Source organism: Rhinopithecus roxellana, chromosome 13, assembly GCF_007565055.1.
Source record: "Rhinopithecus roxellana isolate Shanxi Qingling chromosome 13, ASM756505v1, whole genome shotgun sequence".
Lineage (NCBI taxonomy): Eukaryota > Metazoa > Chordata > Mammalia > Primates > Cercopithecidae > Rhinopithecus > Rhinopithecus roxellana.
The window spans coordinates 88,394,014-88,421,909 of NC_044561.1; the positions used below are offsets into that span (position 1 = coordinate 88,394,014).

The 27,896-nt window shown below is 39.4% G+C and overlaps 1 protein-coding gene and 1 long non-coding RNA gene across 5 annotated transcripts in view; one reads left to right on the plus strand and one right to left on the minus strand.

Moving 5' to 3' along the window:
* MACROD2 (mono-ADP ribosylhydrolase 2) overlaps positions 1-27,896 on the minus strand; it is a 2,180,049-nt gene that overhangs the window by 1,140,296 nt on the left and 1,011,857 nt on the right. The gene's annotated exons all lie outside the window — the stretch shown is intronic.
* Positions 1,216-26,358, plus strand: LOC104670077. Its single transcript, XR_749092.2, has 2 exons — positions 1,216-1,359; positions 25,269-26,358. It is a non-coding gene; the product is annotated as an uncharacterized LOC104670077 (long non-coding RNA).

Below are 27,896 nucleotides of genomic sequence, written 5' to 3' on the forward strand. Positions count from 1 at the left end.
TTTTTAAGGATGAGGTCTCACTATGTTGCCCAGGCTGGCCTTGAATTCCTAGGCTCAAATGTTCCTCCTGCCTCAGCCTCCTGGGAAGCTGGGACTACAGATGTGAGCCACTGTGCCTGGCCTTTTTAAATTTCTCTTTATACTTAAAATAATTGCTATAATTAAAATAAAATTGACTTAAAAATTTTTGTCATAATTTTTTTAAATGAATGAAAACATGGGAACAGGAGCTAGACTTTTTTTTTTTTTTTTTTTTTTTTTTTTTTTTAAGATAGGATCTCCCTATGTTTCCCAGGGTGGCTTGAACTCCTGGCCTGAAGTGATCCTCTGGCGTCAGCCTCCCAAAGTGCTGGGATTGCAGGCATGAGCCACTGTGCCCAGCCAAAATGTTTAATACTGTTATTGAGTATCAGCTCTGAGAAGGTGTCATGGCAGGCATTTGACATGCACCATCTCAATCTCCCAACAATGCTAAAAGTTAGGTGCCTGTGACATACTAAATTTATAGATGAAATGCTAAGATAAAGAGAAGGCAAGTAGCTTGCCTGAGACCTCATAGCTCAGAAATGGAAGAAGTCAAACCTGGATAGTTGAACTCCAGAGTCTACACTCAGAACACCATAGTTAATATACATGTTTTAACCTCTGCTTCCCATTTTTCCCTATGTAAGAACTCAACTGTGTTTAAACTGGTGAGAGATCATTCCACATTGACATCAAAATTTGTGAAAGCAAAAAATGGACAGTTATTTTCACTTATATATAAATTCACATTTTTAAAAAGTACTTATTGATTGTGACTTAATACCAATATACATTTGGCCTCTGCCCTGGTTCCCGACATAAAGCACATAAAACTCAGGTAAATCCCTAAGTGATAGGGGTAACAGGAGCATCTTTGTTCTTGAAACAAGAGCTTCTAAAACTCTTGGAATCATTCAAGCAATAGGGGTGAGAAGAGCATCTTCTGTTACTCCTAATAAGCCCCTTTCAACCATACCCAAGTTTATGTTAATAACATGACTCAGAGGATGGTAGCCCCTTGCCAGAGGAACCAACCGTGTGACTAAAAGGTTGGAATTTTCAGCTCCACTCTCCCACCTCCAGGATGGGGAGAGGGGCTGGAGATGAGTCTAGTCAGCAAAGGCCAGTGATGTCATCAATCATACCTATATAATGGAACCCCCACAAAAACTGTAAATAAAGGGGTTCCAAGAGCTGCTAGATTGGTGAATACATGCAGGTGCGGGGAGGGTGGCAAGCCCAGAGAGGACGTGGATTCCCCACGGCCCTTCCCACATACCTCATTCTTTCATTTAGCTGTTCCTGAATTGTGTCCTTCATCAGCAACTGACAATGGTGAGTCAAGTGTCTTCCTGAGTCCTGGGAGCCATTCTAACAAATTATTGAACTTAAGGAAGGAATCGTGAGAAACTTCTGATTTATAGCCTCAGTCCGAAGTATAGGAAGCTCAGGCTTATAATCAGCATCTGAAGTGGAGCAGGCTGTGGGACTGATTCCTTAAACTGTGGGGTCTGTGCTAACTTCAGAGCCAGAATTGAATTAAATTATAGGGCACCTAGTTGGTATGAGAATTGTAATATGTGGAAAATCCGCACATTTGGTGTCAGAAGTGTTATGAGAATAGAGAAATGTTTTCCTTTGCTGATAAATATAAAAAGTCAGCAATTAATTAGTTTCTCTCATTTTAAGGCCCTTCATAAACCTCCCTTGCTTTTCCTTTAAGAGGGCAAAGAATTAGAGCAAACCAGAAAAAAAAAAAACAAAAAACATGCTTATAGTGTAAGCAACAAATATGGCTGGCTGCAGCTAATGGCACGCTAGTGATTAAAAACAGAAAGAGTGCTCTTACTTTTAGCGATGAAAATAATGTTGGTGTCATTTATTGCATATAATTCAAATTCAGTTTTGTCAGCAAAATGGACAGCTTGTAGTGAATTTGAGAAGATGTGGGTTGGGAATGTAAACCATATTGTATGATTTTTCATGGTCGTTTCATGTAGACATCCTTCAGAGCATGGTCTCAGCTAGCATGTGGCATCTTGTGCATGCTTCATATAGGATGATGAGGACTTAGGACCTATGGACCTTTGAAACATTCCCCGTCCAGCAGGCAGGGTCCTCGAGGTTCAATCTCAGCACTGGTATTAGCCAGGCATGTGATTTTTTTGGCAAGTCCCTTACCTACTACTTGTGTTGTCTTCCTCTAAGTCAGAATAGTTGGCCCTTAAACACCTGCCAGCACTAAGCATATCTTTCAAATCACTACCTGTCAAAGCTTTCATTCTTAGTGAATTCTAAATCCTTAATTAATGATTTATTTATATCTCTAAAATCTTAAGAAAACTCAAAACTCTGTACAAGTGAGTCTTACAAACGAACAAAAACGTCTAGGTAGACTCATCAAGATTTCTGAGGGTTTGGTGACTTGACAAAGGATGTGAACCCGTGAGGATAGAATGGTAATTCTACACTGACATTGGCATGCAGCCAAGCTGCCTCTGGAGTTGATGGGGTGTTGGGCATAAAAGGATGAAGTAGTAAATTCCCTGAGTTCCGGCAGCTGGTGGACAAGAAGATGCATGAATGTGTCTATTCAGAATTTAGTATGGCATCCACGTTTCTGATCAACCTGGAAAATCCAGTTTTTCCTTTGCATGCCAGTGGGTGCCATCGCAGAAAATGTAGCACATCATTCTAAGAATGGACTCAAATTAAAAGGCTCTGAGGACTCAGCCATGCCTGGGTTAACAAGTAAAACTGGTCACCAGCATTCTGCACTGTTGAATACATATTATGGCAAAACGTGGATAAAGAGAATTTTTATCAAGTGCAGAAGAAAACAGCAATGTTTTTTGTTGTTGTTGTTTTTTACATATAGCAATAGAGCTTCTGAAAACAGAAAGTGATGTTCCAGCATGGACCACTGAGGAGTAAACACCTGTAACATCTTTCAGTTCAATTCCATCAGGAGCAGATACTAACAAGCAGTTCAACCAGCATCTATTCCAACACCCTTCTAGCTTCCTTTGATTGCTATACTATAGAAGACAAAAAACTAAAACTACATTTCTCAGGTTCCCTGGAAACTAGCCTGTAATGAATGTGGAGCCACCAAGCCAACCCAAATGTGTGAACGTTGAAGGTGAAAGCAAACAACATAAACTATTAGCTGCATGAAAGAATGGCTCCTTGGGAGAAAGCATGGCGGCAGAATATCTGGTTCTTTTGAGGAGCTGTGACACAGTTTCTGACCCCTAGACTCTAATGTCATAAGTGACTTTAATGTCGTAAGTGACAATAGCAGCAGCAGTATTTCTGCTAGGGCAGTCTAGTGTTGAGGCTGGGCATTTTTGAGGTGTCATCCCTGGTTGCATTGCTCCCAGATTAAACCACATAGAATGGATTCTGTAGTATGCAACCAAGAACTCCAATTACATGCTACAATCTTCTTTTTCTCTACTTCTTGAACTTTCACCCTCTGGCAATGATCAGCTGTAACAACTTTTTTTTCCCCTTTTCCTGTGATTGCAAGAAGCTCTTAGCGAAGACAATCTCACTTACGTACAGGATCCACACTCAATATATTTTCAGGAAGTTGTAAATAGGTAGGAGAAGGCAAGATTATACTGAAACTACAAATTTAAGTTGTATGATTATACAAGAAATTGAACACTAGAAGTTTTTTTCCCACAATAATGCAAGGATGAACGGACAATAAGGTGTGTGTATTCTGTTAAAACCCACGTTCACTGGAATCACAGGAAGCCCAATATAATTATCATCCATTTGGTAAGGCTGTAGTGTCAGTTAATTTTATTTCTTGAAGCATTCAAGACATTTCAAATACACTTTTCTAATCAGCCATTGCCTTTGGCTCCCCCACCCCCTGCTTTTCTAGCCCACTATACAGGTGGCAAACACAAGATATAGTAAGCTAGAGCATTTTTTCCTCCTCAAAAAGGAAAAAAAAACATGTCAATTGGAAGAGTTGAAATCATGTTCAACACTCACTCTGGGTTGGCCCTGATTTCAGCCACCTGTGACACTCCACGCTCATTCCCACACATGCAGCTAATGTCTCTGGCATGACTATATTGAGTTTGACTTGTTCATATACTACAGCTGCTTGAGCACTCAAACATACTGCTTCCTTTTTTTTTTTTTTTTTTTTTTTTTTTTTTTTTTTTTTTTTTGACAGACTCTCGCTCTGTCACCAGGCTGGAGTGCAGAGGCGCAATCTCGGCTCACTGCATCCTCTTCCTCCTGGGTTCAAGTGATTATCCTGTCTCAGCCTCCTGAGTAGCTGGGACTACAGGTGTGCACCACCATACGCAGCTAATTTTTTGTATTTTTAGTAGAGACGGGGTTTCACCATGTTGGCCAGGATGGTCTTGATCTCTTGACCTCATGATCCACCCGCTTCAGCCTCCCAAAATGCTGGGATTACAGGCGTGAGCCACTGCGCCTGGACAGTGCTTCCTATTTTTTAAAAAAATTGCTTCAGATACTTCTCAATTAACAAAAATGATTAAAATGCCCTAGCTATTAAAATAAACACAAAACAAAAAACTCTGCATTTAGGCAAAAGTGTGAAGATGGCAACAGGACAGGACAGCCTGGGAAAAAGACAAGTAATATCCATCAAGAGGCTACCTGTCCCAGGTGCCTTACTGATACAGATTTGTTATTTTATTTTCTCAATGACCACGTGAAGAGACAAGTAACTTGCCTAAATTCATGGAGTAAGTATGCCCCAGAGACAAGGCTGGAACCCAGGACTGCCTGTCTCCAAAGCCATTTCCATTAAACTCCACCAGAGAGGTCAGGAACATGTTGTATAAGTCCTGACAGTCAGGCCATTGATAAATCCTATCCTGTATCTCTTTCTTTGCATCTCTTCCAGTGAAACGCACCAAGAAATCTTGTTTAGAGATTATAATTTAAGGTACCAATTTGAATGCAAATACTGTTGTACAATAAACATAAAAAGGTCATACGAACATAGTAGGGCATGTTGTCATTCTCTGTGGAGAAGGAAGATTGGTGAAGTACATTCTATGCTATACAAATCATAAATATTTGAATGACCAGGGTTTCTAGAGGATATAACAGCTCAAGAGCCCTATATGCAGAAAACTTTAGAAGTTAAGCCTTCTATATGTATTCTGCCAATTTCCAGTGGGGGAAATGTCAATTTCCTTTGCAAGGATGATGACTCATGCAGAATCAATGAACAGAGATAGAAACATGTAATAGCCTTTTAGAATCTGGTAATTTGATGATTAAGTCATGCCTTCAGAAAATTCTCTGGACTTCTCATTACAAAATAGCACCCTGGTGATTGGGCGCAGTGGATAAATATTATGTATAACCTCTATCTGAGGGTAGAGTTTTCTGAAACTAAGATAATCGGGGGCAGTAAGGTGTTTCTTTTTCCTGAATTTGTTATTACAATAACACCACAATGTTATTTATATTATGGAAGGCTAAAAAGTATAAAGAAAGCATTTGAAAATGGGCATAATTTTAACCAGAGTTGTTAACTCCCGTCTATCTTTGCAGTAGGATTGAGAGAAAAGGGTAAAACAAAACAAAACAAAACAAAAAACACAGGAGATTGTACCCTGGTGAAAATGATTCTCTCTCAAGATGGCCATAAAAGACAAGCATTACCTAGTTTCAACCACCTGCCTGATGAGAAGTGAATAAGAAAAAAAAAAAAAAAAAAAAATTTGTGTCAATACCTTATACACAGAAAAGGAGATATTTAATCCAATCATTAAATATCAGAGCCTAAGAAGACAAGGCAATCGGGAATAAAAACACACTGAGGGTTATTTATATTACAAATCTTATTAGATGTGTAGCTTTACTTTCAGCCTTTTCTATGTTTTTAGTATGTTTTAATGATAGTAACTGTGACAAGAAATTGAGTGATAGAAAATAGAGTAGCATTTTCACTTTCATCTGTGTCTCTTCAGAGATTGGTCTCAGATTTCACAGTCCAGATCCTAGTGTTTGTTAAAGTAGGATAAAGAGACACCACCAACAGGATATTTGCTTGAGTCTCCCTATTTCCCACTCGGACAGTGTTTTGATGCAGACTGAAGAGCTACATATATAAGGGTGATTGTTTATTCTGCTTATCTCTACAAAAGATCTTAGATTAAAAAATGTTCTCATCTACCCTTTCTGGTTCACAATTGGATCATCTTATTCCTTTGATATTGTCTAGGCTTCCTATATCTGTATCTGTGGTATTTAACTCTACTTTTTTTTTTTTTTTTTTTTTTTTTTTTTGAGGCAGAGTCTTGCTCTGTCACACAGGCTAGAGTGCTGTAGCATGATCTCGGCTCATGGCAACCTCCATCTTCCAGGTTCAAGCAATTCTTATGCCTCAGCCTTCCCAGTAGCTGGGATTACAGACGTGTACCACCATGCCAAGCTAATTTCTGTGTTTTTAGTAGAGACAAGGTTTGGCCAGGCTTGGCCTCAAGTGATGTGCCTGCCTCAGCCTCCCAAAGTGCTGAAATTACAGGCAAGAGCCACCACACCCGGCCAACTCTATTTTCATATGGTATTATTTTTCTGTTTTTTAATATGCTTAACTTTTTTTGAAAAAGCAAGATTTTTGTTATAAGCTAACTTTTCAGAAACTAAAAATAGCCTTGATCTAATTTAAAACACTTTTACAACAGTTGAAAATAGATATAATCTATAAGATAATTATCTCATCATGGTCTATATATGACCTCAAAGACCCAAAGAGGGTTGCTCATAAATGGAAAATTAATTTTTTAATGACCAACAGTCATCATCTTTTTTAAGTCTGAGCAACGGTGAAAAAGTTGCAGAAAAATGAGGCCCAGCGCAGTGGCTCAGGCCTGTAATCCCAGCACTTTGGAAGGCCGAGGCGGGCTGATCACGAGGTCAGGAGATTCAGACCATCCTGGCTAACATGGTGAAACCCCGTCTCTACTAAAAATACAAAAAAATTAGCCGGGCATGGTGGCAGACGCCTGTAGTCCCAGCTACTCGGGAGGCTGAGTTAGGAGAAAGGCGTGAACCCGGGAGGCGGAGCTTGCAGTGAGCCGAGATTGCGCCACTGCGCTCCAGCCTGGGCAACAGAACGAGACTCCGTCTCAAAAAAAAAAAAAAAAAAAAAAAAAAAAAGTTGCAGAAAAATATAAGATGAATCATTTTCTACCCTTATGGAGATTCTTCTCTTTCCCCACCCTCCACCCCCACCCTACCCTCCCGCTCCGCCACCGCCCCCCCCCACCCCCCCCGCCAGCCTAGGAAACCCCAAGGCACAGGGACTATAATTAAGAGTGGCCCTGAAGGCCCACACAGTCACCTATCTTGGATATTTCAACAAGATAGCCCACTGGAGTAAGTATGCAAGAAAAAGAAGAAGTATATAGCTTGAACTCACCCCATGATATTTTTAAGGTAGCACTAACAAGATTTTCTCTAAGAGACTTTATACAGAAAGTAAGCTCCTGTCACCCCATCACTTAGAAATGTACGTGAGTTTTATGTGCTCTGTGTCAGGAGCCAGGGCAGGGGCCAAACGTATATTTGTATTAAGTCAAGGAGGTCACTGAAAATTTTGGCTTGAACTATGGAAGAATAGAGTTGCTCTGACCTAAGAGGCAGGAAACTACAGAAGGTGTGCATGTAGTTTTTGAAAGTAAGTGTCGAGCTAAATTAGAAAGTCAGTTTTGGAGATGACACATTTTAGATGTTTACTAGAAATCCAAGTGGAGATACTGAGTAGGCAGCAGAATGTACAAGTCAGAAATTCAGCAGACAGTTCTGGTCTGGAGATACAAATCTGTAATTGATCAATATACAAAGCCCTGAATCTAGCTGAGATAAGCAAGGATGATCGTTGATAGGTAAGGAGTTCAAGGACAGAACTTTAGGGCTCTTCAGTAATGAGTGGGGAGTGACACAAGTGGGAACCAGCAAAAGAGATCGGGAAGAAACAGCCAGTGAGGTTATCAATTCAAGTACAATTCAAACAATTCAAGAAATTGTTTCATGTGGGAGAAGCGATCAACTGTGTCTAGAGAGAATTGACCGCCGGCAATGGAGAATGATGCACCATGCTCTAACAATACTGAAGAAAAGCTTTTAATCTCCAGCTCCTAACTCTGACTCAAAAGCAAAAGCCTTTGTAGAAATATCCTGCTTATATTTGTAACACTTAGAAAATAAGTTATTTTATTTAAATTGTATTGAAATTCATTGATAATTCACATTTTAAAATAATGTTCCTGAACCATATGCTCAAAATGCCCCTAGGCTTTTAAAATCCCTACCGAATGAGGAAATTACTCAATAAAAGGAAATTATCTCACTGACTGTGTTATTAGATATGTAGTTTAGTGATTTTCTGGAAAGACAGATTACATGGCCCAGATGGATAATTTTCTTAGTCTGGTACCATCCACATGGATAAAAATCAGTTCCAGTCGCTGTATATCAACATTTGCCTTTCCTTGTGGATACCAGTGCTTTGTCAGGGGCTTTGGTAAAGCTGTAGATTCAATGGACATACAGCACCTTTAAAAGGTTAAGATCCAAAAAAGTTAATGAATCAAATTTTGGTCCAGCAGTATATTTAGCAGCATCCACAATCAGATAAGGGCAGACACCACTGTTTTTTAGATGTAACAATAAAATAATTTGGAATATAAAAACAAACAACTGAGTTCTAGAATATTCTTTGCCTTGCATATTAGAAGTCCTATTTAGAAAAGCTTGTCTAAATTAGGGGTGCTTAAGAAGCCATGTACTGTTGTATTCCAATCACCTTATGAATACCTAGGTAGCTAAAAACAGAAACATTAAAAAAAAAAAAAAAAAAAAAGGAAAAAACTATACATCGAAAGACAGATCTTGAGGAAAAGTTTGAAAGCAAATAGACCTAGACCATGTATAAAGCACCTTTCTTTGACAAAGCACAAACACAGTTAAAATGCAGGTATCTTCAATATTATAAGTTGAGAAACCAGAAATAGAAAAGATTAGGAAAGATGGGAGATTTGTTTAATGTCACTGGGTCGTCATAGAAATTGCTAGAATTTAGAACCCAACTCTTACCAACTCCAAGTTGAAAATTTCTGACAAAGCTATCCTGCAATCAGAAAATAATTAGAAGAACTACTCCTTCAGATGCTAAACGAGACTTGGTTAGAGAACCTGATGCAATTTGGTCTTCTTAAATGATACATTGGCAATATCAGACACCTTTACAAACTCTGCACACAATGGTTGAACATTCACAGGAAATCCAATTTGTAGTGCACATTACATGCTAATATGGAAATGTCTGAGTAAATAATTTCTTCATTTGACTATTTTATGAGTCACTCTGCTAGACCCATTCGCATTCTGTTAGCTCTATTCTGGTTACAATATACCAAACAATTATCCCTAACACTAAATATATCTTAGCCTTTAATGGCAAAGTCCCAGCCTGCAAAATATTCTGGATATGCTATTTATGTTGCCATTTGCAAATAGCATATATCCTAACAGCTGGGCCAGCTGGGCAGACATCACAGCATCTGGAGCAGAAATTAGCCTTTAGGTATGCAATGACTAACAAAGACGCCAAGGCAAAGAAGGGTATGTATTAACAGTTTCATGCTTTTATATACGTGACAGTTATGCTTAGCAAAATGGCTCAGATGTATCCAAAGCTCTGTATTCTTGAGAATTTTCAAAACCAATCTTAAATGTTTCTAGATCAATAAGAATTAGTTTAAATTGTGCTTGTCTCAGGCAAAGACGGCTATAAATCAATCTCCTCCTAAACGTACATGAGCAGTTTAAATTACATCACATGCCATGGCCAACAAGTGTTGGATGCCAAATCTAAATAGAGTAGATCTAATTTTCACTAGATTGGAATATGTAATACAGAAATGGATTTTTAAAATGTCATGGGAAATAACTGCATTGCCCATAATGTCAATATGCTCCCAAAACACTCAATACACAGATCCAATACGCTAGCAATATATACCACAGCACAGAGTGGACTCACTAGTGTTTTCTTAAGTCTATACGTTCTGTAAAAATGGTCGTGGTTTAAAGGGATGACAGGCTATATTCTTCAAAAATTGGATTCCATATTTCATATTTATTGTCACCAAAGTTGTGGAACATATCTAGGTTTTTTGCCCTTAATTCCTTAAAAATTTTGAAGAGTTAAGGATTGTGTGAAGTTAAATTACTATTTTTAAACCTAAAGAACAAGTGACTTTCCTAAGGTGCATGTGTGAAGGAACCCCAATTAAATATTCTACCATAAATGAACAAAGTGCTTTCCCATTTTCCAGTTACAAATAACTCTTCTATTTTTTATTAATTGCATTCATTACACTGCAGCTTTATTCCAGAGAAAATTCAAGGATTAGAAGAAATGGTAGCAATATTAAATACACTTAATATCAACTTTACTGCACATAGCTATAACATACTTAAGGCCTATACTAGAAGGTAACTCTTCACCTGTACATTTTATATAAATCATGAATACCTCAGATATATCTATAAATACCTTGAAAAAGTTCTGTCTTCAATAAGTTATTTTAAGAAAGAAGAAAAAATTAAATGAGAGCACTAAGAAATCACACTTAAAACCTGAGAACATTTTTAATGAAATTAAAATAAACAATACGTAATAGATTTCCAACATATCTAGTTAAAGCGTGTTCAGAAAGGAACACCCTCTGACCTATTTACATTGGTCATAAGTAAATAACATAAATAAAAGAACATAAATAACATAACATAATAAACATCAGATTTACCAGGGAACATCTCTGTTTGAGATTTGGAGTGCCTCTGTAACAATTTATGGTAACCCACTATTATCTTGTTAAGCCCTGGTTATTCACACAAGGAAAGTTAAAGATAAGGCCTGTATTTTCAAGCCTGGGGCAAGAGAAAGTTGAGCACATCACAAAGGAAAACTATTTGGTTTTTCTAAGAGAACTGCCAACTGCTTCTCTATCCCAGTACCAGTAGTTACTGAGGGGGACCAGGTGGGGGTTAACTCAAAAGGGAATTAATTCATCTACTTTATTTCAGCAAAGGGAAGAGGTTTCTGCAGGGCTGCCGGCTGTTTGAGATGCAGAGAAATCACGAAGCAATGCCAGCCTGCAGCGATCCCAGGTGTGCTCACCTGCTGGGGGCAGGGTGGGAGGAGCTAGATTCAGCAGGCTCTGGAAGTCTGGAAGCTGACTAGAATGATCGCTCATAGGAGTTGCTTTGATTTCCTCTACGAAAGGAAGGTAAAGGAGGGGCTAATGGGGCCACGGCAGGTGGAGTCTTGAAATGTTTTCTATTTATTTCTCCTGACTCTTCTTGTGATTTTTGCTTCATCATTCATTGACATTTCTTCCTCCCTATCTGGTTTAATTTAGGGCCGGTGTTTGTTTGTTTTTGTTGTTCAACTTGATTTCCTGGAAGACTGACAAAGAGTCTAAAGAATGTGAGTGCCTGCTTTGAATTAAGCCCACTGAGTCAAATTACTGATTGCAAAGGCAGCAGTTAGGAACAAGCAGATTTTGATTCAAGTTAGAAAGAGGCACTCATGGTTTCAAAGCAATGCAAGGAACAAAGAGAACGTGGCCCTGTTCCTGGTTGCTTGCAAGAAGGCAGGAATAAATTGCTTGCCTGTTTAACAGCTTTTCAAAGTAGCAGATAGATTGTTTTTGGTAGTTAAATGTGGTTATGAGAGGTTGAACAACTAGAGTCATTTTCATAATCAGCAATTGCTGTTGCTGAAATTAGAGAGAAGAGTAAGTGATAAATAAAGGGAAAACATGTCTGGCAGGAAGCATTATTCAATCATAAGCTATCCCAAATGGTTAAAAATGTAGCTTATATTACACTCCTGTGAATTTACAATAACATGGAGGAGGGAACTAGGCCACTCAATTTCACAGTTCCAGGGGAAAACGAGGCTCTTTCTGGAACTTTTACTTTCCCAGCAATGTGTTTGTGATGCATTCCAGATGGACAAGCCTTGAAAAGTGACGGTATCCGTCTATTTGTGAGAATGAACACAGAGAGAGTGAGAGTTTTCACATCCTTGTCTCCCTCAAATATAAACACCGCAAAACACAAATGAATCCACTTAATCCAATTTGGGAGGACTCCTTAGGACGAAAGGTTTTATCAGTTACCATCAAAGCATTCGGTTTAATTCTTCTTCCCTTGAGTCTCAGGGTTGGGGAAGAGAGTAGTTGATGAAATAAAAGTAAAATAGAGCTAAAGACAGTTCTTTAAATGAAGACATACAGCAGATTGTTTAATGTATGGGTAACACAAGACTGAAACACATTAGTGATATGTTGTGAGTTCAATTAAAATATAAAAAGATTTTGACAAATTGGAAACATGATCTAAATCTAATAGTATAAACTTCAATGAAAATAAATGTTAGGACTTGAACTTGGTTTCAGAAATGCCTAAGTGTGGGATAGAGGAGACATTGTTTAGCAGGAGCTGGTAATGAAATGTTTGTCATTTGCTAATAAACTCCAGAAAAAAACCAACAGTGTCACAAAAAGAGCTAATGCGATATGATTGCAGATGACTTTAGAGGAATACATTTACCAAATAAAGCAGTAACAATTCTACCCTGTGCCAGCTGACCTACATGCAAACCATGGCATATGCCTACCCTCCGATCCAATGTAAGAGGAATCCTTCTAGCCAAGGCCAATCCCTCTTCCGGTTGCCTGGATGGTATCTTGTCTTACCTTCTTTCTAAGCAACCTCTCTCTAGCAGCTTCCTCCTATCTCTTCTGTATCATTAACTTCTGCCTCTTCTCTGGTTCCTTCTTATCAGCATTTGATCACACTCAAGTCTTTCTCATCATGAGAAACCTTTTCTAGCCCAGGTGCTCATGCCTGTAATCCCAGCACTTTGGGAGGCCAAGGCAGGCGGATCGCTTGAAGCCAGGAATTCAAGACCAGCCTGCTCAACATGGCAAAAACCCATCCCTACAAAAATAATACAAAAATTAACCAGGCATGGTGGTGTGTGCCTGTAGTTCCATCTACTCCGGAGGCTGAGGTGGGAGGATCACCTGAACCTCGAGGCTATAGTGAGCCAAGACTGCATCATTGCACTCCAGCCTGGGCAACAGAGTGAGAGCCTGTCTCAAAAACAAAAACAAAACAAAACCCTTCCCTATACCACATTACCCTTGTGACCACAAACCTCTCCTTCCTTTTGCTGCTGAATTCCTACGTAGTTACTATCTTCCCTCCTTTACCTCTCTGTCATCTTCATCCTAGTGAAATTTGACTTTTGCCCTCACTTCTTCCCTGGAATGACTCTTTGTTAAAATCACCAACTAAAGGACAATAACCAGCCCTTATCTTTTTTTAGTCACTGAGTAGTTTTATATGCCATTGACCAGTCTTTCTTGATTTGTTTTTTCTTCTTTTGGGTTTTGTGGATGTAACACTGTCCTGGTTCTCCTCCATGATGAGCTTCCTATTCTCAATGTTATTGCTGTTTGTTGTCTTGTATTTGTTGTGGTCGGTGTGTTTTGGAGGTTTGTCTTCCTCTGTCTATTCTACGTGTTGGTCTTCCACAGGGCTCCTGGTGAGCTTCCACAACACAGTTCTCTCATAGACAGGTGGAGGGAGTTCCCTGGGTGGAAATCAAAGGCCAAGTGCCTGCACTATCATGGGGGCCTCCCTGCATTGCTTCATAGGGCATGCCCACCAACAAGGCAATGAGGAGGAACCATAGACAACAGAACTCCTTCCTACGGGACCCAAAATGGAATAATCAGCTGGTTTCACACAGCACTGCTTTCAAAGAGTTAACAATATTGAAGACTTTTAAGAGCATTCTGCCATAAGGTAACATTTTGAGCTTAAATACATGGAAGAATAGAGACCCCATGTCACACAAAAGCTAACCTCAGGCCTCCACTTGGGGGGGGGGGGTTCTGGAGAGAATCTAGGATGAACAATGGAGGGTGGAGTAAAATGCTGCCACGGAAATGCAAAACCAGCTGAGCAGGGATGGAAGCAATAAGCCCCCTGGGTCACCCAAGGAACAACGGGAAACTTGGCAGGACACTCCACCCCGAGGAAGAAAAGGGGCAGGCATCGCTTCCCTTCCTTAATAGGAATGGCACCATTTGTTATTTGGCATGTAGTATGTGCCACAGAGAGTTAAGTTTGCGTGACCAATCAAGGTGCCTACTTTTCCCGAATATCTCTCTTCCTTGGAAACAAAATTCCTAAATTTTAGCTGGGCTGACAGTGGTCCATGAAAAAGATATTTTTTTTTTTTCCCAGTCTCTGCTAAGGTTCAGTATGGCCATGTGCCTACATCTGGAATTCAACTAGAGGCAAGGAATGCAGGAATTATACCTACATGAAAAAGACTTGCCCTTCTAAATCGCTTCCTCCTGATTAAGATGCTTCCAAATGCACAGAAAAGTTGAGAGAATTATATAACAAACATGCATACACCCACATCTCTCCTTACAATTGCTAACATTTTGCTGCCTTTGTTTTATGACATATTTATCATCTATGCACTCACATATCTATTTTTTATCCATTTCAACATTGCAGATATAAATCACTTTGCTCCTGAAGTTATCTTGTTTCATATGTTTCCAACAAGCACATGAGGCAGGTATGGTCATTTCTATTTCACAAACAAGTAAGCAGAGGGTCAGACATCTAAGTAACTAGCTGAGGTCCCACTGATAGTAATTGGCAGAGCCTGGATTTTTCTCCAAAGTTTTTGTTTTTAACCTATGAATTTCTCATCCCTTCAACCCCATCCCTACCCTCACCCTACCCTGTAGAATTTCTGAGGCTTTAGGGGTATAAAGCCCTTTAATTTTGTCAGGATTTGTATTCTAGAGGGAGTGTAAAAGGAAAGTTCTGATGGCTCAGTTCAGCTCCCCAAATGGGAAGGAGGGCAGAACCCTGATGGAGTTGGGAATTAACAGCCCTGCGTTTCATGGTGCTGCTTTTGGTGTTTTTCTCCATTCTCTGCTGGGAGAGTAAAGTGGGCACCACAGGATGAGGAGCCTCAGCAGAGAAAAACAGTATTTTGCATTTTCACTACAAGTATTTCTCTGTGAGAATGAACAACGTCATTAAATGGGGTACCCATTTCCCTGTGATTAATATAAAATAAGTCTGAATTTGAGAATGAACAGCTCTTTTATTCCTTTCCTGAAAATAAATGCTTAGAAATGAGCCCTGTTTACCCTAGGTCTGCAGACTTACACATTTTGCCCCACCTCCCTCAGACACACACAATTTCTGAAGCTGCTCCTTTGCCTTTCGTCAAGAATGATGACTCGCAGCTACCTTAATGTCACGGCTTGGAAGTTCCCAAAGCAATTGGTTTAGTAATTTATTTTGTCAACCTTGCTGTGGACATAAAACTTTTAAAAGTAAAGCTCAAGTTCCAGTCTAAAGATCTGAAAAGAACATTTTCAATCTGTTGCTGCAGACTGCTTGCCATCAGCGCAGGTGCCACTGGTTACCCTTGGCACTGGGCGGCCTCACACAGTCGGGCACAGCCGCTCCTCTGGACGCCTAGGCGAGCAAAGCACAGAGATTACCACGTTATCATCTCCCGAATGGAACCAGAGTTCCATTTAACAAGCTGACAGGAGCAACAGGACCACAAAATAACAAGCAGATACACAGTGTGGTATTTGTCAAAGATAAAGGGCTGAGCTTGAGCTTAATGCTTCTCGAAGGTTTTGGAAGACATTCAAATCATCTTCCCCAAACAGTTTCTGTTCCTTGAACTTCTTCCCACATTTGTCTTACTTGGGGTTCCATTTTGACACATTAAGCTTTATTTGGTGGCGATCTTTTGAAGACACCAGAATGCCATTAAAGTCTATGCTGATTTCGTTAATGTCTTAGGTTTCCACATGCATACTTTACTCACACTCATAAGAGCCATGGCTAAATTCAATTCCATTTTATTGTTACACCTCTCTAGAGCTAATTTACAAATTGCACATAAACATGCACGTGTGTTTGCAATAAGACTTCCTGCAACAACACACAGCCTCATTTTTTTATGGTTATAAAGTAAGAATTAGAAAGAGATCTTAAAAACAATATTTCTAATCCAGCCATGTGTGCCTTATTGTCCAGATTACATAAAATAGGATTCTTTTTTAAAAAAGGCAGTCAAATCTATTGCCATTTTAGGTTTGATCCTCTGGGTGTACAACATACTTACATTTCTCTATCACATGTATACATTAAATTGGAAAAGAAAACCATTATCTTCCCTGTTTTCTTCATAATGTACAAAAGCGGCCAAAACAACATGAAATATGGCATGCATTAGAAGAATTAATTTTTGGATGAGTCTGGCAGCATGAAGGAGTCTGACAGCATACGCTAGCAAAAGCTAAAGAGAAGCTATATTTTTAAAACTCAGATACATAGATTTAGAGATAGTAGATATCCTTTTATTTTTATAGATAAATTCTTATAAAAATAAAATTCCTATAGCTGTCAAACATGCAGTCAGTCTGAAACTCTTCAGATATTAAAATGCGTGGATGGGTCCCTAACTGCTCTTTTATGGTTTCTTAGGAGAATCACATTGTAAGAGAATGTATTATCAAGGCAAAGTCTTCCTTCTTGGGACGATGCTTTCTTTCCCTTAGCCCCAAAGCTCTCATATAGATCTTGATCCAACTTGCTCACAAGCAAAGTCAGTTTCTTTGGCCACTATGATCTAGAGTTCTATTCCAAGTTTGGAATTTTGCAAACATTGTTATAAATAAGCTTAAATATGCATTAGTACCACACACTAAATATCCTAAGGGAAATTCTCATTGACATAGACTGTGAGCAGTTCACCTCCCTCTCGCTTAACAGAACAATCGTGAATGAAATGTCCCCTCACAATGCTCTCCTCCACTCTGTGTCAGGAATCAAACACTCCAACTCAGATCAGTTATTACAGCAAATTCCCTCTATGTTTCCTCTGAGTTAGGGAACCAAAAATACAATAGTTCTCCATATTTCAGTTACAAAGAGTAAGCGCTTCAGAGCTGAAATGAAGATACCCAGAAGAGCTGGGCTTGGGGAATTTCCTTTCAGAAACAGCTCTTATAGAAGGAAGGCTGCAAATTGTTTAGAGTATGCGGTATCTGCGGCTAAAGAGAAATTATTCCAGCACCACTTACAGCTGCCTGGCGCTATGGCCCAAGGAGGCCCAGGACCAAGCTGTATTCAAATCTTGGTTGTTGGTTAATTCTTCCCCCAAGATGGTGCATTAAACAAACTCTAAAGTGTCCTATCAGGGTGAATATGATAAGATTACATTATTAATACTCAAAATAAACATGAAGAAACATACTACAAATCATAGGCTTACATAGGGTGGGGGTAGGGCAGCTGGGAAGGCACACCGAGGGCCAGTCTCATATGGAATTTTTAATTTTTTAATTAAAAAATGTTTTGATACAGGGTCTCACTCTGTCATCTGGGCAAGAATGCAATGATATGATCATAACTCACTACAGCCTCAAACTCCTGGGCTCAAATAATCCTCTTGCCTCAGCCTTGTGAGTGGCTGGGACTACAGGCATGTGCCACCACACCTGGGTAATTTTTTAAATTTTTTGTTGAGATGGGGTCTTGCTATGTTGCCCAGGCTGGTCTTGAACTCCTGGCCTCAAGAAATCCTCCTGCCTTGGCTTCCCAATGTGTTGGGATTACAGGTGTGAGCCATGGCACCCAGCCTTTTTCATAGGTTAAGAAAAAATTCAAATAATACATAAATAAGGATACTGGAAACCTTTGAGATATAAAGTACAATCCATAAACAATGTTTGTTTTAGCATTATCATAACCATAGTAACTAAAAGCCTATTGGTTCAAGAACTGAGACAAATACCTGACAGGTAAATAATAGCAGAAACAAAATTATAACATTTCCACTTAACTTTCTATCTTAGTATCCTGTCTGAAACATGGATCTTTCTATCATATACATATAAGTGTATTTAAGTGCATGCACACAGGGATGCATACACTAACACACTCACACGGCCACACACACATACACAGCTATCACAACCCTCACTTTCATCTTTATTCCTAACTGAACAACGCTGTAGAAGAGAGACAGAATTTGTGTACTCATCCTGGCAAGTACTTCTGGATACTTCATGTGTATGAGCCAACTGCAAGCCCCAAGCCATCTAAAACGCTGGAGTATATCTGGGGCAAGCGTCTTAAACTGGGGGCATGGATGAGACCCCACAGTGAGAACCTGACAGGTCTTTTTCATACATAGCTGAGTGTAGAGAAGAGTAGACCCACGTTTGTAAGCTTGTAAGAAACTTCTCAACTCAACTCAGTCTTTCCTTGTCTCACCTTGTGTGACTTTTTTTCCCTTCTCTCAGTTCCAACTCTTGAAGACAACATAATCCTTCATGCCTTAGTCTTCACATATGTTGAACCCTCTGACCAGAAATCTGTTCCTTATCTCTCTACCTGTTCAACAGTCACAATTCACCTCTAATGGTTATTGTCTGAAGTCATCCTTCAGAATTCAGCTCTTCTTTATTGGTCTCCTCTTACTTACCATGGCATGTGTTAGAGGAAACGTTAGAAAATTCCCTTGAAGACTAGCTGGCATGCCCCAACAGGAAACTTGACAAAGTTTCTTTAATAATGACTTTTGAAGGCCATTTTGCTCTAAATATATACTTTAAATTATCCCTTTGTCTTGTCAGAATCATTTGTGTGGTCAGAATCATTTGAATATTTAGATATAATGAATTTAATGATCCATAAGAGCATTTGTTATATGATATAATAATTACTAAGTATTAAGTTTGCTGTATTTGAAGTGTTTGAATTTTATTATAGGCTTGAGTTATGTTAGTCTGACAGGAGACAATGAGTCAAGGCTACAGATAACGGCAGAAAGCTGCTACTCTCCCTCCTTCTTAAGACAGACAGACAAGTGGAGGAAGAATAATCATTAGATCCCTAGAGCCAAGGATGGGTACGCAGTAGAGATGGGACCAAATGACCCCCTAATTTATCTTCCTGTAGCACACTGTAGGTTAGTGAAATCACCTAAGACTCTCAGTGACAAATAGGGCTAATCACTATCTCCCGTTTCATGCTAAGTGAAGAATTAGAGAGGGTGATGGTCAAGATTATGGGCTCTAGAGTCAAAATGCCTAGATCTGAATCCCAGTGCTGTCATTTGCTTGCAATGTAATTTCGGAAAAATTAGACTTCCTCATGCCTCAGTTTCCCTATCTCTAAAATGGGTTAATAGTGCCACACACAAAACATTGTTTATTGTGAGGTTTAATTCATACAATACACTTAGAATAGCATCTGGCATATAATAAGGTATTACTAGATGTTCAAGGTTTCTAGTACCTTTTGAGCTGATCTATATCAGCAAGAAGAAGGGGGAATTCAGAGATCAGAACCCTGGCCAGGGCTGGTGGCTCACACCTGCAATCCCCGCATTTTAGGAAGCTGAGGTAGAAGGATCACTTGCAGCCAGGAGACCAGCCTGGGCATCATAGTGAGACCTTGTCTTTACAAAAAAAAAAATTAAACATTACCTGAACATAGTGGCATGCACTCTAGTTCCAGCTACGTGGGAGGCTGAGGCAGGAAGATCACCTGAGCTCTGGAGGTTGAGGCTGCAGTTAGCCAATATCATGCCACTGCACTCTAGCCTGGGCAACAGAGCAAGACCCTGTCTCTAAAAGGGGGAAAAAAAGTGATCAGAGCCTTTGCTCTAAACATTGATAGCTACACAAAAGAAAAAAAAAAATCAACTAGCAAAGGAGATAGCTTTCTGTGAGTAGATAAAGTTAAGATGTTAAGATCTGGGGCTAGTTTTTAACCTTTAAAACCACACCAAGGAACTGCTGAAACTATGGATTCCTAGAAGTTGCCAGTATGGACTCTCATTCAGTAGGTCTGGGGGAGGGTTTGGGACCAGACACCTTCAAGTGATTTGTTGCAGATGGTCTGAAGACCTCATCGTGTGAAGTATACTCATTGGGATTAGAACTGAGAATCAAATGGCCCTCTTCAATGAGTTTTGATGTTTCTTTGTTCCTAAATAAATGAAATAGAGTTGAAGAGAAGCAAAAGTATCAAAGCATGTCACACACAGTATTTTTTCATGAAACTTTAATTTTCAGTCACATATGTATGTGTGTACTGGGTTGGATTGAAAATGAAATTCTTATTATGGGTTGTAGGCAAAAAATTGGGAAGACTTCGCTCTAGGGAATTCATAGCATCAAGATCAAGTGACATGCCATCACAAGGCATTCTAAACTCTGGAGTTACCTAACAAGCTTAGGATAAAAAAGGATAAGCAGGAAAGCAGAAAGGAAAGGCTAGTGGGATATCAACTGGTGTAAAGAACTGAGTCTCCAAGATGCAAAGAAAGAGCAGTCAGTGGGTTGTAACCAAACTCTGACCCACAATGAAAGTGACATGCATGTGAAATGCTTAATGAATGGACCAGGGACCACAGAGCTCTGACAAATGGTGGAGGAAGCCTAAGTTTAAAAGAGGCTTTACATTCTAACCAGCTATTATTAGCAGCCCCTTCTCAGGCTCTCAACAAATTTCCTTTCTGCTGGAATTCTTCATGCTTCCTCAAAACTTGATGGTGATTTCTTTTTTTCTTCATTTGTTTTGAAAAGCCAGGAGAAAATTGTTTCAGTATGTTCTTTAAATTAGCTTCCTTGCAGTGTTTTCCTTATACACATTAATTACAGCTCCCTCGAGGGGCTGCAGTACCATATAACACACTGTAATTCTGCTCCCCAATCTTCTTTCCCCACTTCAAGTCTTCACTTCTCCCTGCAGTCTGGGCTCTATATTAATGTGTAAGCGGGAAGTGCATAGCTGACATTCTTTTAACTCTGACATAAGAATAGAGAGGAAAATGTGATCAGGTCTGGAGCACACCAAACTTAAAATGAATAGTTTGTGGCCTATAAAATGAAGTAGACTAAATGAATTCTGAAGTCTCCCCTTCCAGTTCAAACATTCTCAAAAGAGAGTTTCATTTAATATCTCAAGTACAGAAAAGCGATCAGTGAGACTTTGATGAGGCTGAGTATCATTAGCATGATATGGCTAGAATTCCAAAGGTTCTCAAGAAAACAATGCATGCTGAAGAATCTAGAATAAAGCTGTCACTGTACTAGGCTGTAGGATAAGGCAGTTCAAGAAATTGTAATTACTTTTTAATTCCCAAAGAGAGTGGACATTCTAAAGTGGCCACAATATAATCATTTCACCCCAAATGTACAGATCGTAGAGTAAGGAAAATAAAAATTAGCTAAACATAAAATGTAGTTCTAAAACAGATTTTCACATTCCTGTCTTTTCAGATAGGTAGAAGCAGTGGCAGTTCTGAGAATCAAAATAGGTCATTCATTGACTAGTTAGATCTGGAAGGTTTATTAGAAAACTTAAAGAGGCAGGTCAGAGTTTCCAGGTCCAACTCCTTATTCAACAGCTTCTTTGCACCGCAGCTATACAGGTGGCTAGCTAGGTTATCTCATTCCCTCTGCTTGGCTCTTTCAGTAGGTGTGTATACTTCATTTTACAGATGGAGAAATTTAGGTTCAGAAAGGTAAGTAAGAAGTGTTAACCAGTATCAGCATCAGGCTTTTCATCCAGGTAAAAATGTACCCAACCTCAGGTAGCTTGCAATAAAAGATAGGCCTATTAGCTTTACGAATGTCAAGTTTGTGACCTAATAACATCCATCAAATGGTTCCTTAAAATTCACCATCTTCTCCATCTTTCACTTAACCAGATTCGAAGCCCTGGGAAGGCTCTCACTCTTAGAGAGAAATCTTTTGTCAGTAGCTTGGTCATTCACAAACCTGGTACCAACACAGAGCAGTAGTTACCAAGAGAGTTAAGGCTTAAATTCCTGAGATAGGGAATAAGCTCTAGCAATCTTCCAGCCTGATGCCTGTAAATCTTCTTAATTTATGCTTTTTCACCACTACGATCTTATCCCCTCACACTATTAAATCTACCACCTCTATGTGGAGATACAGAATATTTTAAAAATCATTTTTGACATCTCTTTTGGCCTGCTGATCCATACCTGCAGTGGTCTAACCCACAGACACTTCAAATCCATCATGCCCTCTGAATGCTTCATCCTTCCTCATGAAGCTACATTTATATCTGAAATCACTACTTCAGTAATAACACCATTTACACATTTAACTCTTGTAGTACTGTCTCCTCAATAAGCAGACAGACAACACAAACAGGAGCCAAATTAAAAACAAATATTTGCTGCCACCTTATCATAGACCTTCACCTCCTGGCTGAAATATTGAAATAAATTCCTATTTTCCCTAACATTAGTCTCATCCCTTCTTTTTTTTTTTTTGTTTTTTTTTTTTTTTGTTTTTTTTTTTGAGACGGAGTTTCGCTGTGTCGCCCAGGCTGGAGTGCAGTGGCACAATCTCAGCTCACTGCAAGCTCCGCCTCCCGGGTTCCCGCCATTCTCCCGCCTCAGCCTCCCAGTAGCTGGGACTACAGGCGCCTGCCACCTCGCCCGGCTAGTTTTTTTGTATTTTTAGTAGAGACGGGGTTTCACCGTGTTAGCCAGGAGGGTCTCGATCTCCTGACCTCGTGATCCACCCGCCTCGGCCTCCCAAAGTGCTGGGATTACAGGCTTGAGCCACCGCGCCCGGCCTAGTCTCATCCCTTCTAATAGATTCTCCACATTCTTCCAAGGGTTCACTCTGAAGATATGCCTTTTTTTTTTTTTTTTTTTTTTTTCCAGGCAGACAGAGTCTGCTCTGTCACCCAGGCTAGAATGCAGTGGCATGGTCTCAGCCCACTGCAACCTCCACCTCCTGGGTTCAAGTGATTCAGCAATTCTCATGCCTCAGCCTCCCAAGTAGCTGGAACTACAGGTGTTTGACACCAATTCCGGCTAATTTTTGTATTTTCAATAGAGATGGGGAATTGTCATGTTGGCCAGGCTGGTCTCAAACTTCTGGCCTCCTGGAGACCCAGGCTGGAGTGCAGTGGCACAATCTCAGCTCACTGCAGCCTCCGCCTCCCGGGCTCAAGCGATTCTCCTGCCTCAACCTCCCAAGTAGCTGGGATTACAGGTGCCCACCACGCCCAGCTAATTTTTATATTTTTAGTAGAGATAGGGTTTCACCATATTGGCCAGGCTGGTCTTGAACTCCTAACATCAGGTGATCCGCCCATCTCGGCCTTCCAAAGTGCTGGGATTACAGGCGTGAGCCACTGTGCCTGGCTGACAATACACTTTTGATTTTGCAGTTTCCCTGCCCAATAATTGTCAATGACTTAAGTGACTTTTTGCAGTGGTTTGAAACTTGGGTTCCAAGTTCATGGATGTGTTTGTATGTAAAAGTAACTATATGAGCATCTTCCTCTTGGGAGAAGGTCTTGAGCTTTCTTTCAACAAATGCCTAAAAGAGGAATCGTCCCCAAAATAATGAATACAAGGCAAAAACAAAAACAGACTAACAATAAACAAATGGGAATCAACAGTCAAAATCCAAACTCTTGTTGGACATGCAAATCCCTTTATCATCTAGTCCCTGCCAATTCTCCCATTTCTTCTCTCACTACCCATCACTTCACACCCATTTACAAGCCATACTTAATTCTGCACAATATCCTAACTTCCTTCTTTGTCTTTGCACTTTCTATTCCTTATGCCTGGGCCATACTTTCTCCATTTTTGACCCAGCAAATTCTAATTTACTTTTTAAAGCCTCATTTGTGAATTTTGTGAATTGCCTTCTCAGTGAATCCCCCTGAGACATCACAGACAGACTGTGACACCATTTACACATTTAACTCTTGTAGTACTGTCTCCTCAATAAGCAGACAGACAACACAAACAGGAGCCAAATTAAAAACAAATATTTGCTGGACTCCCTCCTGGACCACATACTGAGCTCTATTCTATCACTTACTGACACAGTGCAGGCAAGCCCCAAAACTGGGGCTTAGTTCAGGAGGGTTCTTGGCTTCATCCAGGAAAGAATTCAAGGGCAAGCTGGTGATGTTAGACTGCAACTTTTATTGAAGCAGCAATGTACAGCAGCAGCAGCAGAGGCACTGCTCCTTGCACAGCAGGGCTATCCCATAGGCAGTGTGCCCCAGTAGCAGCTCAGAGGGAGTCCTGCATTCATTCATATCTACTTTCAATTATATGCAAATTAAGGGGCAGATTATGCAGAAATTTCTAGGAAAAGGGCGGTAACTTCTGGGTTATCAGGTTATTGCCATGGAAAGGAGTGGTAATTTCCAGGTGTTGCCATAGCAATGGTAAACTGACATGGCACACTGGTGGGTGTGTCTTATGGAAAACTGCTTCCACTCTGGTCTTGTTTTAGCTAGTCCTCAATTTGGTCCAGTGTCCAAGTCCCACCTCCAGAGTTGAGTGTCACCTCCTACTTCACTACCACATTCCATACAATTCTGTATTTACATGTTAGCCTTCCTTTTGCAGACTTTTCAATGTCTGGATGTTAATCTATTTCTTTACCTCAGCACCCTGAAAATATTTGTTGAATTAATTAACAAATACTGTAGCCATGACAAGACAAGAGAGGATGAAAGCTTTAAAGATTACTTCAAAGAAGCAGTTTTAAGTCCTGAGAAGACTTATGAAAGAAATAACACGTTATACTTGGAGACAAAAAAAGTCTTGTTCTTTTATTGAACCCAATTCATGACATTAGTTTCAGAATCGCATTATTGAATGATATTTTGGCATATTAGATATTTATATACTCTTGAAAAAAATTGTCTTAGTAGACAGGCATGTGCCACCATGCTCAGCTAATTTTTGTATTTTTAGTAGAGATGGGGTTTTGCCATATTGGCCAGGCTGGTCTTGAACCCCTGACCTCAAGGGATCCACCTGCCTTGGCCTCCCAAAGTGCTAGGATTATAGGCGTGAGCCACCACGCATGGCTTGATTTTTGAAAAAAGTACATATATAACTATCTTTACAATTCTCACAAATAAAAGAAAATTTCCCCCTTATTATACTTTATCTATAGTGAAGAATAATGTTTTACTCTTATAAAGGCATCACTTTTCCCCAGTAATTCTTACTTATTTGTTACTCTTTGATATTTCTGCTTACATTCTTTCAGAACAGTAGAAGTACCAAGTCAAAAACAACAAAGCAAAAACAAAACCACAACAAAAAACCTAGGAGAGAAGCAATAATATGGAGAAAGTGCAAGAATTAACTAGCTGCCCATGCCCATCTAATTGAGGTGAAGGTTGGAAGAGGTCCAGGAAAGAATCTCAATATAGCTGATGGAGTGGTTCGGGAGCTGGAGATCTGGGCTTGTAGGACACCTTTCTGTGAATGAATGAAATATAGCTCATGTTCCTGTTGCAGAGGATGAAAAGCAGATCCACAGAGAAGAAAAATGTAGAGTCTAAAGGATATGACAACAGTATTGGGTAGAGCCTAGGTAAATAGCATTGGAGAGGGTATACCAACGAGAACTCGGATGTTCCAGCAGATATAGAATGACAGTGACTCTGGAGATGTAGTGGTCTCCTAGACTGTGAGGGCAGGAAGTGATCTTAGTCCCATCCATTTGCTGTGTAGGGGAGGAAAATGGATGGAGAAAAAGGTCAAGTAAAATGTTCAAGGTCACAGATGTCATTCTGCTGCTCAGAACTTGCTTTCCTCACTTTTATTTATCACCTTGCCTTTCCTTACTCTTTGCTTACAGGATGAAGTCCAACTCTTTAGTATGACGTCAATGGCTTGACTTTGCAATTTGACTTCATAGTAATCCCTTTGCTTATTTTTCAGTTTGCCTAAAAATAGTCAGTGCTTTTCCCTGCTTCCCTGCCCATGCTATTCTTTCATTTTGAATGCCTCTCTTTCCTCTATCCATTTCTTGAAATTCTGGCTTTAAGAGCCAGTTTAAGACTCAGAATTCTAAATGTCCAAAACATTTTCTTCAAATCTCTCCCTTCCAAGAAATAATTTTCCTTATTTCCAAACCATATATCACTCTGTGGTATTTCTCCTGTGTAAATGTCACCTTGCATTACGACTGCTACAGTTCTCCTAATCAGGTGGCAAACTCTTTTTAACAACAATAAAGCTGCTTTAGGAATGTTTGTGCCCACTGTCACTCAGAGCTTGTATATATTAAGGGCCGAGCAGTATTTACTGCTAGGATCAAAGGGATGAATAAATGAAGTTATTAAATCTCAGCAGCCAGCTATTTCCTATCTATTTTTGGATCGATCTGCACTACTGGTTTGTGTGTTACAGGGGCCCTGGAGGCCACATCAAGCTTCCTACTATGCATATAATATGTGTAATATATGACATTGAGCACTTACTATGTGCCAGATTCTGTGAGAAGTGCTTTACATACATAATCTCATTTTATTATTTATAATAATCCAGTTTGATAAATAGCTATTGTTATTCATATTGTATACATGAAATAACTGAGGCTTAAAGAGGTTGAGTAGTTTGCTTAAGGGTTATGCGGTGTTAAATAGCATTACTAAAATTTGAAAACAGATGATTACAAAATCCATGATACAGCAAATTATGAGTTTATCTCCACTGCTGTAGTTCAACTCCTCCACAGAATTTTTTTTGAGTTACACACATTGGTACACAGACATGTATATACACTAATGTACATATATGTATATACACATATGTATACATATATGCACATACATATGTACCCACCTATATATTTTTAAATTATATTTGAAATATAACATTCTAATTAGGTACAGTGATTTGTCAAAGACATGTCACATCTTTAGTTCTATCATAAAAGATATTTTATACAGATAAAATCAGTGAATACTGCCAGTTATAAGATCAGATACATACTGATGTTTTCTATTTTTATATGAACGAGTCACATAAACCCCAGAGATTAGAATACAAATGAAACTTAGAATAAATCTATGCCTTAGCAAAATCTGACTATCCAAGAGCATTCCACTGTTGCCAGTTCTACAAAATACATACAACCTATATCCAAGAACAAACTTTGTAACCCATTCAGGAGCCTACTTAGATCCCAGTATGTTTAAGGTCTTTGGTAGATGTAGACATGGTATCACAGTCCCTCCCGTGAGTCCAATGATTATCCATACAGGCAGAAACTTATTAGTGTTCACCAAAATCTCTATTTCCCTTCTTTCCGGGCACTCAGTTGGACTATACTTTCTAGTCTCCCCTGCAGTTTAGTGTAGCCCTGTGGTTATATTCTGAGCAAGAGAATGTGAAGGAAAACCATAAAACCTTTCATGCATGCTTCTACATTATTTTACCCCTTCAGTGAGATGAATGTCAATGCCCAGAGTAATAACAGAAGCCATACACTGAGAGTGGGAAAGCCTCCATCAGCCTGTATTCCTAAATGACCACATGTAACAGATCTGCCCACTCCTGTTGGCCAGGAACACTTACTCACACTGGTGTGTTAAGAAGCCTTTATTGTGTTAAGCTGCTGAAATATGGGGATTATTTGTCACAGCATCTAACAATATCCTAATGAATATTGCAACCTGTCAAAAGTCTCAGTGCTCCCGGGTGCAGCAATTTTTACTCCTAATATTATCTAAATAATTTTTAAATGGAATTTCAAAACTAATAAAATTATAGTACTGATAAACTATAAATAAATAAAAGTATGTATTCAAATTAATTTCAGGTATAATTGTGTTATCATCAGTCTACTCTCATTAGGAATTAATAAGAATTCTGCAGCCAAGGT